The sequence below is a fragment of the Typopeltis vanoorti genome, chromosome 1, assembly GCF_054136105.1.
Source record: "Typopeltis vanoorti isolate ZY-2024b chromosome 1, IOZ_Tvanoo_1.0, whole genome shotgun sequence".
In the NCBI taxonomy this organism is placed as follows: domain Eukaryota; kingdom Metazoa; phylum Arthropoda; class Arachnida; order Uropygi; family Thelyphonidae; genus Typopeltis; species Typopeltis vanoorti.
In genome coordinates this window covers 109,281,374-109,294,148 of record NC_143549.1, presented here as the reverse complement: position 1 = coordinate 109,294,148, position 12,775 = coordinate 109,281,374, and positions in this window count along the sequence as shown.

The window sequence follows — 12,775 nt, the reverse complement described above, 5'->3', positions numbered from 1 at the left end:
GCACACATTCTACTCATGCCAACGGTAGCACGCGGTCACCTATTCAAATATGACTGTTATTATTCTGCTTTTTATTAAGCTGTAAAGTTCATTTTTTACCGTGTTATTTTATGTCTTATGTTTTTATTTCTCACCTGAAGAAGTCGGATCACCGATGAAACTAGTTGTGATGTATTAAAGGTTTTTGTTATACTTTCTCGGGTTCTAGTCAGTTAAATTTATTTTTATAAATGTATACATCCCGAGTAAATCCTAATTTCAACAATATATATATATATATATATATATATATATATATATATATATATATATATATATATATAAACTAATAAAAATAAAATAAAATTTTAATTAAAAATATGAATTTCATTATAGATAATTAATATGGCAACTACAATTGACTCTCACTATAACTAAACTCAAAAGAAAATAGGAATAGTTGTTATACTGGACAGTTTTGCTATAGTGAATTTCTTCAGAATAGCAACAGGTCTTTTTGCTAGTTTGTTATAAAGAGCTATATCAAGAGTCAGCTGTAATTATTTGTTTACTGGCTCATTAAGTAGATTAAATGGATATATAGTAGATTTCCACTACAGAAGCCATAGCAACCAAAGAAAGTTTATTATAGTTCATTATAATGATGCATCTACTGTATACAATATAGCAAACACCATTATAATGAAATGATGCACTATAAGTTAATCAAGAGTTAAAACCAAAGCTCACAACAGCAATTCTATTTTCAGGTCATACCAAGAAATTAGAGGTTCACAAAATTGCCATAGGGAACCATTTACTAGCATATAACTTCATGGTCGTCAAAACTGTTCATTAGCTTAAAGCAGGTGTTTTTTTCATTTAATATTCAACACAACAGTCATGAAGTGTGTTTCATGAAAGAATGAAAAGATACATAAGGATATCCACCTTAAGATAACTCTGCTTAACAATGGATGCCAAAACCCAACTATTCAAAATACATTTCACCCATAAGAAGTAAGTAAGACTAAAGAGAAAGCATAAATTTTATTACTATTATCATGAGACCCCCACGGAGTCAATAGGCTCATTGCAGGACGTCCCACTCTCACATGCACAACTCATCTTACTTTGACTTAAATGTATTCACTGTCTATGAACTCAACAAACTTTAAGGCAATGCATTCCCAATCACTCTCCATGCAAAACATCTAGTCTTTGCCACCTACTCATGGTTTGAGGAAAATTCGCTGTAAACCTTTATGCTGAGAGACATTTTGCATAATTTTTTTTAAATAATCAATGGATGATAAATGGTATTATAAAATCATTAAAAAGACAAATCTTTATTAAGGTGAATGTCAGTGATGCATAACATAATGAAGTCGTTTAAAAATTGTGCAATTAAAATAGATGCTGTGTAAATAATTAACTTTTTGCTGCAGATTGTATCAAAGCACTCGTCGCTGAAGTCTTGTATTAACATTGTTATACTTTTTCTTCATTTCTGCTATGTCTACTCGACTTTGCATCACACTGTTTCTTCTTTGCTTGGCTGGCCGAGTGGTCAGCATATCCACTCTCCAGCCAAAAGGCTGCAGGTTCAAATCCTGCCATGGGCATGAATGTTTGTAATTGTCTGCAAAAATACTAGTGGTGATGATGATGAGCGGTAGATGGCATTGGTGATGATGATGGTAGTTGCGGTTCATTGTAGTTGGTGGATTGAGTGGTGGAGACAGAGTTGTAGAGTCGATGCCCTCCCTCGATGAGTCTTCGGACTCCCTGGAGGTGTTACGTAATAATAATAATAGTAAACTCTCTCTTCCCTCATCAAGTTAGCTATGAGTTTCCAGATACTTGGATGCATGTTGATAATGGAGCTTTGCATTGCATTCCATTGTGGAATCCTTCTATACCATTGTCCATTTTATAAGTTCTTTCAGGAAGGTTGGCTCCATTCTTGCCTTCGCAAGCCATGGCTCAGTTCTCCACCAATATAGTGGGTTTCAAAGTAAGATACAAATTTTTGGAGAAAATCATCATCATTAGTCAATTCAACAAATCCATAAATAACCATCGCTCATTAGAAGAAATGCTAATGCTGTGAAGCATTTAATTTTTGCGTTGAATTCAGCATCTGTTTGATAGTGTAACTTTAAACCAATGTCAACAATTTTGCGATAAATATTTTGTGCCATATGAAATAAACAAACTGTTATAGTTTTTGATGTAAATTGATGTTAAAAAAGTGTTGATAGGTTCTTTCTCGAAGTCAACTAATGATGAATATAAGCCCTCTAAGGCACTGAATAATCTGCTGTAAGTTAATTCTGATTTGCCAGGAAGCAAAGCAAAAAGACAGATGTTAATACTTCCTATTACTATATGTAACATGAATAACTGATAATATATATTTTGGCTGCATTTAAAAGTAGTTGCATGTCCAATCCTTATTATTTTCAAGGTCATCTAATCCAGCTTGTGTACCAAACACTAAAATTCTCTCTTCATCATCTTCACCACTATCGTATAATATAATAATAATAAAAAAAAAAAAAACTGCTTACCATTTTCTAGAAATTTATACTCATCTAGAATTATATATATCCACTTCTTCCAGTTGGGATAGGGAGATGTTTAGCCTTTCTTTTGCCTCCAGCCTCTAATATTGCGACACAAATTTGCTAAATATGGCAGAGATGGAATGTTGTTATCTAAATTTGATGAAATAGACTCTCCATATACAACCTGCTGATACATATCAGACAGCCAATCTCCAATCCAACATGCTAATCTACTATCCAACATCCCATCTATTCCAGTTTAACTACTAGTCTGACATGTGGCAATTTATCAAAAGCCTTTGCAAAATATAAATATACTACTCTATATGCGTCCTCCTTGCCCAATGTATTTCTCACCTTATAAGTAAGCAGATTGCTAAAACACAATCTTCCTTAATGTTGTCCATTAAAGAGAATTCTACTGCTGTCAACCAAGTTCTGAATCCTTGTCCTCACTAGCTTTTCCAACACCTTGACCACAACTCCAGACAAGCTTATTAGCATATAATTCAAAGTCTGTCTTATCTCCTCCTTTATGAAGTGGAACAATTTTGTCTCTTTCACTCCTTTGGAACTTGGGATAATCTAAGACTTGTTAAAAATGTAAGTTAAAGTTGTTAACTCCCTGGAACATTCCCTCAAGACAAGCAGTGATATACCATCAGGTCCCATCAGTTCTTTATATACCTCCTGCTCACTCACCATCAGTGGTTCTTCCAAATTGCTCTCAAGTTCACTGCTCATTAACACTTCTACTATATCCTCCTTAGTATTTATCATTCTCCCATACTCATTCTTGGCTAACTGGTGTCATACTGCACTTTTGCTATCCTTATCAAGCAAGTCACCTTGCTTGTTCTTTGTACTCCTCAAATAACTGACCACTGCCACGTGATGTCTCCACAATGCCTTTTTCTTCAAGAATGCATGCTTCACCTCTTCAGTCAACCATTTTACACCTGCCTTATTTCATCTCCTGACATTTGGAATACACTCAAGAAGTCATTGCTTTTGCCAGATAGTTCCTAATTAGAGACCAAGCAGCACTGATTTCCTTCTCATCCAATTCCACGCTATCACTATAAGAATACTCCTGAATTAGTCACAATCACCTGCCTTATAGTTCTACATATAACCCTATCTCACAAAAGTCCTGATATGGCCACCACCCAAGTGATCATTTCGTGGTCACTTTCACCAACTGGAGGAAGATGCGACACTTCATTTACAATAATATCTTCTGGAAAAAAAAATATAAAATTAACATCTGTAAATGCCATATTGTTACTCCCATACCTCACTGGATTTTGGGAGTGAAGTCTTCTGCTAAGAAGTGATAGGGTCGCAGATGCCCTTTCCATACAGAATAGGACAATCACAAATACCCATGCCAGGATTCAAACCCACAGTCTCTTATCTGGAGAGCAGATATGCTAACCACTCAGCTAACCAGGCTGGCTATAATCTTCTGATGAGATAATCAAATCCAAGACCATCGGTCCATGTGTAGCTTCTTTTATGTACTGCTTAAGATTGTTATCCCTCAAAAAAACTCAAGAAATTCATTCTCTTTGGTTCCTGATACAATCTCTTCATTCCAGTCTATGTTACTATAATTGAAATCGCCCAAAATGATCACCCTTTTGCCAGCCCAATTTGCCTAAAAATTTCCTTCTCATTGCCTTCCACATTACCAGGTTATAGCAACATCCTATACTAAACATTTCATCCTGTCCACCTCCACTTTACACCATACTGCTTCAAAACCAGTGACTATTTGCCCATGCATCTTCACCTTAGATGGGTACAACTCTTCTGCCATCATCAATAGCATTCCTCCTTTTTTCGATTGTCTATCTTCACAGAAGACTATATATCCCTCCATCTCTATCCTTGTCAGAATGTCATTTTCATTCAACCATGTGTCACTTATTCCAACAATTTTTGGGCGTATGAACTCTATCAATGCTATATTTCATTCCTCTTGTTTCAAATACTTCTAGTATTTGTAAACACACTCTAGCTCATTTCTGTAAAAAGTCCCACTAACCCCCACTTCTAGGATATGATTCCACCACACTCTCCTATCCATTCCTTTCTATCAATACTGATATTAGACCCCCCCCTCCTCCCTAGACCTAAGTGTCACCCATCACATCCTTGACTAACTTAATCCTTTCTTGCACACTCGCACATCTACTCCTGAAACCATTACCTACGTTTCATGCAGTATTTCCCTTTACATCCTGATCTCTCCTGTGTTGCTTCTGCCTCATTCTCTTCACTTCTGCCACTCACCTCTCCATTCGCAACTCGCCTACCTTACTCTCCTGCTCTTCCACACCTCTTGCTTCCTTAGGTCTTACATTTACTTCAGTGTTTCTCTTTCAGCAACAATTTCTCCAACTGATTCATACCAAATCTATTTAAATGTAGCCCATCTCTTTTATACAGCTCTATCCACCAGGATGAATAGTGTCTCCGCTGCTACCTGGATCTTTTACGTTTCCCTATCCACCCTGTGTTCCTTCTCCCTAATTCTCCTCACTCACCTCTCTATTCGCAAACTCGCCTACCTTACACTTCTGATCTTCCAAGACATATTCATCCAATACATTCACAAAATGAACTCCTTTCCCCCTCTCATAATGCTGCTAGCATACATACCATTCATAATCTTTGCTCACCTTATCAACTCATCATATCTGGGTAACATGTTGGCTACCTTACCTACCACACTGTTATCTTAACGGTCTTTTGACATCTATCCTTATATTCTCATTGTTACCAGTCAAATCATTTTTTGCCATCTACCACTACCAACTCTTTTGTTCACATACCCCCTTTTATCTAATATTTCAACTCTACTCATTTTACATTCCAGAAAACAAGCCTTGCGCACCTTTCACTCACCACACCTCTAACCATAAAATCCCCCCATATATTGCTACTCTCAAATCATTAAATATTTCTTTCAAATCTTTTGTCGCATTCTTATTACATTTATATATAAATCTGTAATTCTCCTCAGTTTGTTCCTCATACATTTAATCTGTCTCATCTTTACTAACTCCACTTTCAACTGAATTACTTTCTAACTGCCATTTATGCCAATTGCATTTTCACTACCATGCACATCTGCTGCTCACTGCCACTAAATTGCCAACAGCTATGCACTGTCTTACCACTCAATCATCACTATCTATGCACACTGTTTTAAAACTCTTCACTAACTCACCGACTGTCTGATACCATCCAAGCACTCAATCGTACCATCAGCTCTGCCTACCTACATCCATGACCTTTTGCTCACTACTGCTCACATTTAATGATATCTCATAATTCATAAGCATGCTACACTTCCACACCCAAACTCTCTCATCTTAATCCTCTCCAAATGAATATCTTCAATCTCTCTCTCTCTCTCTCCAAATGAATATCTTCAATCTCTCTCTCTCTCCAAGCATGCATATTGCATTCATGACACCTCACCATTTTCAAAAAATCTATGTCACTTGCATTCATCTTTCATGCCAATCTACATCTTACTGCCATTTTGGTTGTGTTCAAAACTACACACAAGAAACACAAAAAAATGTAATAATTATAGAACTTTAACTACACCAAACACACCTATTGATCACAGCTATAATACACAATATTTAAATAACAAGTTATCACTATTGCCACGAACAACTTTAAAATTTAAACTTATCTTTTCACAGTGTTCTCAAAAAACACAGCTCTCTTCAACATAGTGACAAACCTTGATTTATAACTTTATAAAGTTTTAAAACTAAAAATTGAAACATATGGTTAAATATGTTTAACTGACCTCACAGGGATATCTGCAAGTTTGGTTTGAACCAATCTAATTCTTACAGTACTTTAAATTATGATAATAAGCAGCCTTACCAGTTAAGTAAAATCCATAGGATCAAAGCAAAAATGTTTTCATTGAGCATATAGAAAGAGGGGGGAATGAGCCAAATGCTTACATTGCTTTAACAATAAAACATTAATACATGAAAAAAAAAAAAAATGTAAATTAGACTAATTTACTACTGCAAATAGTAAATTAAAGAATAGTTTAGCAAATTATTATCAAATGATAATTTGATAATAAATCACAAACAATTGAACATTATTTTCTCAGTAGCCTTCATGTAAAGAGAATAAGCATTTACTAATACATGAATATGAAATAAATGAGAAAGAGTGGGTTTAAATTCATGTCTTCAAGAATATTAGGAAGAAATAAGCATGTGAAAAACCATACCTTGAGTTTGGGCATAAATTATTCTTTGCAAGCACTCTTATCACTACTGAGTGACAATGCTAAAAATGTAAAAAATTAATGTTTACCAATAGGATAATACAGCAAAAGAAAAAATAATAAAACCACATGAGAAAGTCCCCCCCCCTCCAAAAAATAAACTGTTTTTCATAGGTACATACTGCATGTAAATGAGCCAAGTTTTCATCATTTGTAAAATCACCAACCACTTGTTTGGAGGATTGAAGTATCTTGGAAAAAAAAAATTCTATGTTTAGTCTCTAGAGCAGTTTCTTCCCAGATTATTTAACTCACCAACTGCAATTAAGGCAAGATATATTTCAACTCTTTCATAGGCATGACTGCCATAAAAAAACAGATTGATTACTGTGAAAAACAAACAAAAGAAAAGTTATTTATGGATGCTAGACATTGCCAATTGAGAGCAAGTTATTTATAAAAAATTATTAAAATTAAGATAACATGCAAAGTTTTCAGAATCTGAATAACACACACACACAAAAAAAAAAACATTTTTGCATTATATGGAGTTTTATAAATAATGACAATTTCCTAATAATAATATTATTATTTCCATGCCAATTTATCTCTTAAACTAGAGAACTCGAAACAATAATCTAATTGTGTATGTAGAAGGTTCTAATCATTTATGAATACAGAACAAGTTGAACTAGAGATGCAAAAATTTTGTGAATTGCATGGAGGCAAATAATGTTTTTAAATACAGGTATACCACCGACTTTCCAGCAACAGATGATCTAGAACTTTTAGTCTAGACAAATTTACAATTTTGTTCAGATATGAAATTCCCATGAACACCTGACTAGTTCACTTGGGCTGCTATAGATGAGTTGTATGTGATGCACACTCATTTATTTAAATCTGCACTTTAAGGTAATTTTGATTTCTTAGCATATTTTGCTTACATATACCTAGCTAGAACTTTTAAGCAAGGGCTAATTCACAATGGTGGTAGTGTCAAGATTAAACACAAGTCCATATCCACTTGCATTTATACTAAGGTATTTCATTTAATATTTAATTTCTAGAAGTCCATGGAACTTTAGAGACATGGCAAAAAGTATAATTAGTGGGTCAGAGATGTACCGATGAATTATCATTACACAATTTCCTTTGGTCTGGTAAAACAGCTAACCAAGGCACCAGAAAATCAGGTGTACCTGTTATAGTATTTCAGAATTGTAATAATATTCCATTTATTTGGTGAAGAACTCCTAAACAACAAAAAAAAATAAAACCTAGCAATTTGATACATGGTTCTCAAGTAAGGCTACAGTCAAAAAATAGTTTCACGCAATTTTTTCAAGGAAAAAGTGATGAGTGGGTTTTGAGAGGAGTGGCTAGAAAGTAATTTATTTTTGTAGAAATTATATAAGGTAACATACATTATATAAAAGAACTGAATTAGTATACACAGCTTAATATTATATGACCACTTCTTAACTTATGGCTGATTCACAGGCAGCAGGAAGTTATGTATGGAGGTATACTTGTGAGTTGACTTAAACAGATCGGTAATGTAGGAAAGTGACAATGAATTACAGTTCTATGTTGCCAAGTGTATGATTATGCATTTCAGATGAAGAATATTACAAGCAGAGTATTATATTAATGGAAATTTGCTGGAAGCAGCCAATGAAGCTAGATTTGGGGATAGCAGACAAGATGTTAAGGTGGTTAAAGTTATTGCATTGAATATCTGTGCTGTTAGATAAAAACTAACTTATAAAAGACTATCTACAGATCTGGTAACATGGATTATAAAGAGATGGGAGATAATCAAAAAGATGCACAGACAAGTAACCAAGATGACTGGCCTATGGAACTGCACACATATAGGATAAGGACTATGGACTTCCAAGTTTGAGGAACAGACAGAGGAGATGGAATCATGCAAGCTAGCAAGCAGATCACAGATCAAGATTTTGCAGCTTCTGCCAGGCAGGAGTAAAACTTTTTTTTTTTTTTTTGAGGGGTAACCCTGGAAAATTAACAATATCAAGATTAAACATAAGTCCATATCCACTTACATTTATACTAAGATATTTCATTTAATATTTAAGTTTCTAGAAGTCCAAGGTACTTTAGAGATATGGCAAAAGTATAATTAGTGGGTCAGAGATGTAGTTAGGAAACATGTGAGGTCCAGGTTCTTTTCATGGTATATGATGAGTGTGTGATATGGATTACCATTAGAAGTTGTGAATGCATCTTCAGCAATGTGTTGTGACAAATATGATAGGTATGAGGGACTAAAAGGGGCTCAAACTGTCCCCTGATGAAGACTCAATAGTGGAGGGGCCCATATAATAACTTACACCTGGGACAACAACCAAATTATTAAATAAACACGTCAAGAATTAGAACTGCTAAAATTAACATAATGGCATCCTGTAATATAATTTAAAACCAGCATTTTATAAATTTTGTTCTAAATGTTATAGTGAGAAATAATTTAGATGGTTTACATAATACTACCAAGTTTAGGTAAACTTGGCTTTTCTCATACGAATAGCTTATTATCTGTTTCCTTCCTTTTCATGTAATACCTTTAACATTTATCATATCCTGTATACCCCTTGAGGGGACACATCAGGAATTTGATGATGGCCTTTAACATTTAACTTTATCATGTCCTCCACTAGCTGTCCAGACATATTTATTAAGATACATCAGGAAGCATTTGGTTGCTTCAATATCTTTCTGCATGATTCTAATCTGATTAAAACGGCATTTGTATTCTTTCTTTCCGGCACTAGCTCACAGCATTTATTCAACTTTCCTTGAACATGTTAGGGTAAATGGCCTATCATGGCCAAATAACTTCATGTTATTTGGAGTTATGGCCAAAGTAAAGGCCAGTGCACTTCATATCATAGCCTATTAACTGAGCATATTCATCATCATCATCATCATCAAATTCCTGCCATGTACCCTCAAGGGGTGTACAGGATATGACAGTACTACATGAAAAAATTACATCATTACTAACTTCCTATCTACAATTTTCCTCCAAATCAGTCTGTTACTTGTCAAGACTTCAACATTATCAGATCTTATATTTCTATCGTCTAAGGCACTTTGTACCGTATCAATCCACCTATATCTTGGTCTTCCTCTGGGTCGTTTTCCTGCCAACCTGGCAGAGAACACTTGTTTTGCTAATCTTTCCTCTCCCATTCTATTTAAGTGACCATACCATCTGAGATTAGCTCTGCTAACGCATTCCTGGATGCTGACAATGTCAAGTTCTTTCCTAATATCCTCATTTTTAATATGATATTGCCATTGATGCCATCTGTTCACGCCTCTAATCTTTCTCAGAACTCTCATATCTGCGGTCTCTAGTCTTTGGTCAAGTGTTTTACTTCTGACCCAGCTCTCAGATCCATAAGTTAAAATTGGTTTGAACACAGTCTTGTATACAGCTAATTTAGTGTTCCGACTAATTTCTTTCTTATTCCATATGAATTTATTCAATTGACTTCCCACGATACCAGCTTTGCTGATTCTGTTGTCTATTTCTATATTTAGTTTACCATCTTCAGTAAAAATTGTGCCTAAGTAGCTGAAATGTTTTACTTGTTCCACAGGTTCTCCATTCACAACACAGTTGACATTTTCAATGATTCTGCCTATTTTCATTGTCTTTGTCTTTTTATTGCTGACCTTCATACCATATCTATTACAACAGCTATTCAATTTAGTCAGAGAATCTTGCAGACTTGTAGCGGATTTATTTAGAAGTATAACATCATGGGGGGGGGGGGGGGTGGGGGGGGGGGGGGGTGGGGGGGGGGGGGGGTGGGGGGGGGGGGGGGTGGGGGGGGGGGGGGGTGGGGGGGGGGGGGGGTGGGGGGGGGGGGGGGTGGGGGGGGGGGGGGGTGGGGGGGGGGGGGGGTGGGGGGGGGGGGGGGTGGGGGGGGGGGGGGGTGGGGGGGGGGGGGGGTGGGGGGGGGGGGGGGTGGGGGGGGGGGGGGGTGGGGGGGGGGGGGGGTGGGGGGGGGGGGGGGTGGGGGGGGGGGGGGGTGGGGGGGGGGGGGGGTGGGGGGGGGGGGGGGTGGGGGGGGGGGGGGGTGGGGGGGGGGGGGGGTGGGGGGGGGGGGGGGTGGGGGGGGGGGGGGGTGGGGGGGGGGGGGGGTGGGGGGGGGGGGGGGTGGGGGGGGGGGGGGGTGGGGGGGGGGGGGGGTGGGGGGGGGGGGGGGTGGGGGGGGGGGGGGGTGGGGGGGGGGGGGGGTGGGGGGGGGGGGGGGTGGGGTTTTCTACTTCAAGTATGGATATGTATTCCTGACTGCATGCCTGGTCAGTGTTTTTTATCACTGTGCTGTCATCACTGCTTGTTTCATTTAGCAGTTTTTCAAAGTAATTACTCCATACTTCAAGGATATCTTTTTCTCCTGTTTTCATTTCACCTTTATCATCTCTAATTCCTTTTACAGCACTCTTTCCTCCATTCCTAAGCTTCTTCAACAACCTCCAGAATATTTTGCCACCTTCTTGATATTTATTTTCTATATTCTTGCCAAAGTCCTCCCATGACTTTTGTTTAGCTAGTTTTACACACTGTTTAGCTTTCTTACATTTGTCTCTGTATTCTGTAAGAGTAAAAGCTGACTTATTTGCCAGGAACTTTTGATATGCTTTCTTCTTTTCCTTCACTGCCTCTTTAACTTCCTGTGTCCACCAGGGAGTTCTGATTTTTTTATCTTTGCACACAACCTCACCACATGCCTCTCTGGCAGAATCAATCAATGTTTCCTTCAGAGTTTGCCACTGAATCTCCAAGGTTTGATTCCTGTTCTCAAACTCTTTCATTTTCTTTTCAATAATATTTCTGTATTTTAGTCTACAGTTTACATCTGAGAGCTGCTCAACTTTTATTCGCTTTAAAACTTTCTTACATGTTATTCTTTTCAATATGAAATTCAATTTTATCCTGCTCAAGACTAAATAGTGATCACTTCCAATTTCAAATCCTCTGTACACTCTGGTGTCCTGCACCAGGGAGAAAACATCACTATCAACAATAACATAGTCAATGAGACTTTTCTTATTCCTAGCCTCTTCTCTCCATGTGAATTTGTGCACATTTTTATGTTGGAACATGGTGTTAGTAATAACCAGTCCATGTCCTGAGCAGAAATCCAACAGATATTTGCCATTATTATTAGCTTTGCTCTTTTCTCCAAATTTTCCCAAAATATTTTTGTATGTCTCACAATCATTTCCTACTCTACTATTTAGATCCCCAACAAGGACCAACTTTTCATTTTTCATTGTGTCAGTTGCTTTTTCTAAAGCCTCAAAAAATTCCTCCACTTCTACCTTAGTAGAACCTTCTGTGGGACCATAGGCACAAATAAGTCTCATTGTCCAGTTCCCCATTCTCATATTTGCCCACATTACTCTACTTGAGACTGACTGCCATTCAAGAAGATTAGCCTCGTATTTTGTGTTGAATACTATGGCTACTCCTTCTTTTCCTTGATTGTTATTGCCTGAATATAACATTTTGTATTTATTGCTCAGAAAGATCTCACCAGTTTTGGTCTTTTTTGTTTCAGTCACCCCTATTATGTCGATCTGGTACTTATCTAATTCCTCAGCTAGCTCCATTTCTTTGCCATTCAGGCTTCTTACGTTGATAGTACCGATCTTTAACTCTGGTGATGTTGAGTTGGGGTTTGTTTTCAGATTTGTTCCAGTAGCTGACTTTTCGCTGTTCGCCCTGGTTCCCTGGCGAAAACAACGGGGGCCTTGTTTAACCGGGCGACGCCCCAGCCGGCATGAAATTTTGTCATGTTGTACCATCATTTTTTATTTTGGTTTAACCAATAAGAATACAATTTGGTCGGCTAAATCCCAAATTGCCAGCCCATCCTCGTTCGTTCAGTATCAAAGTAGATAC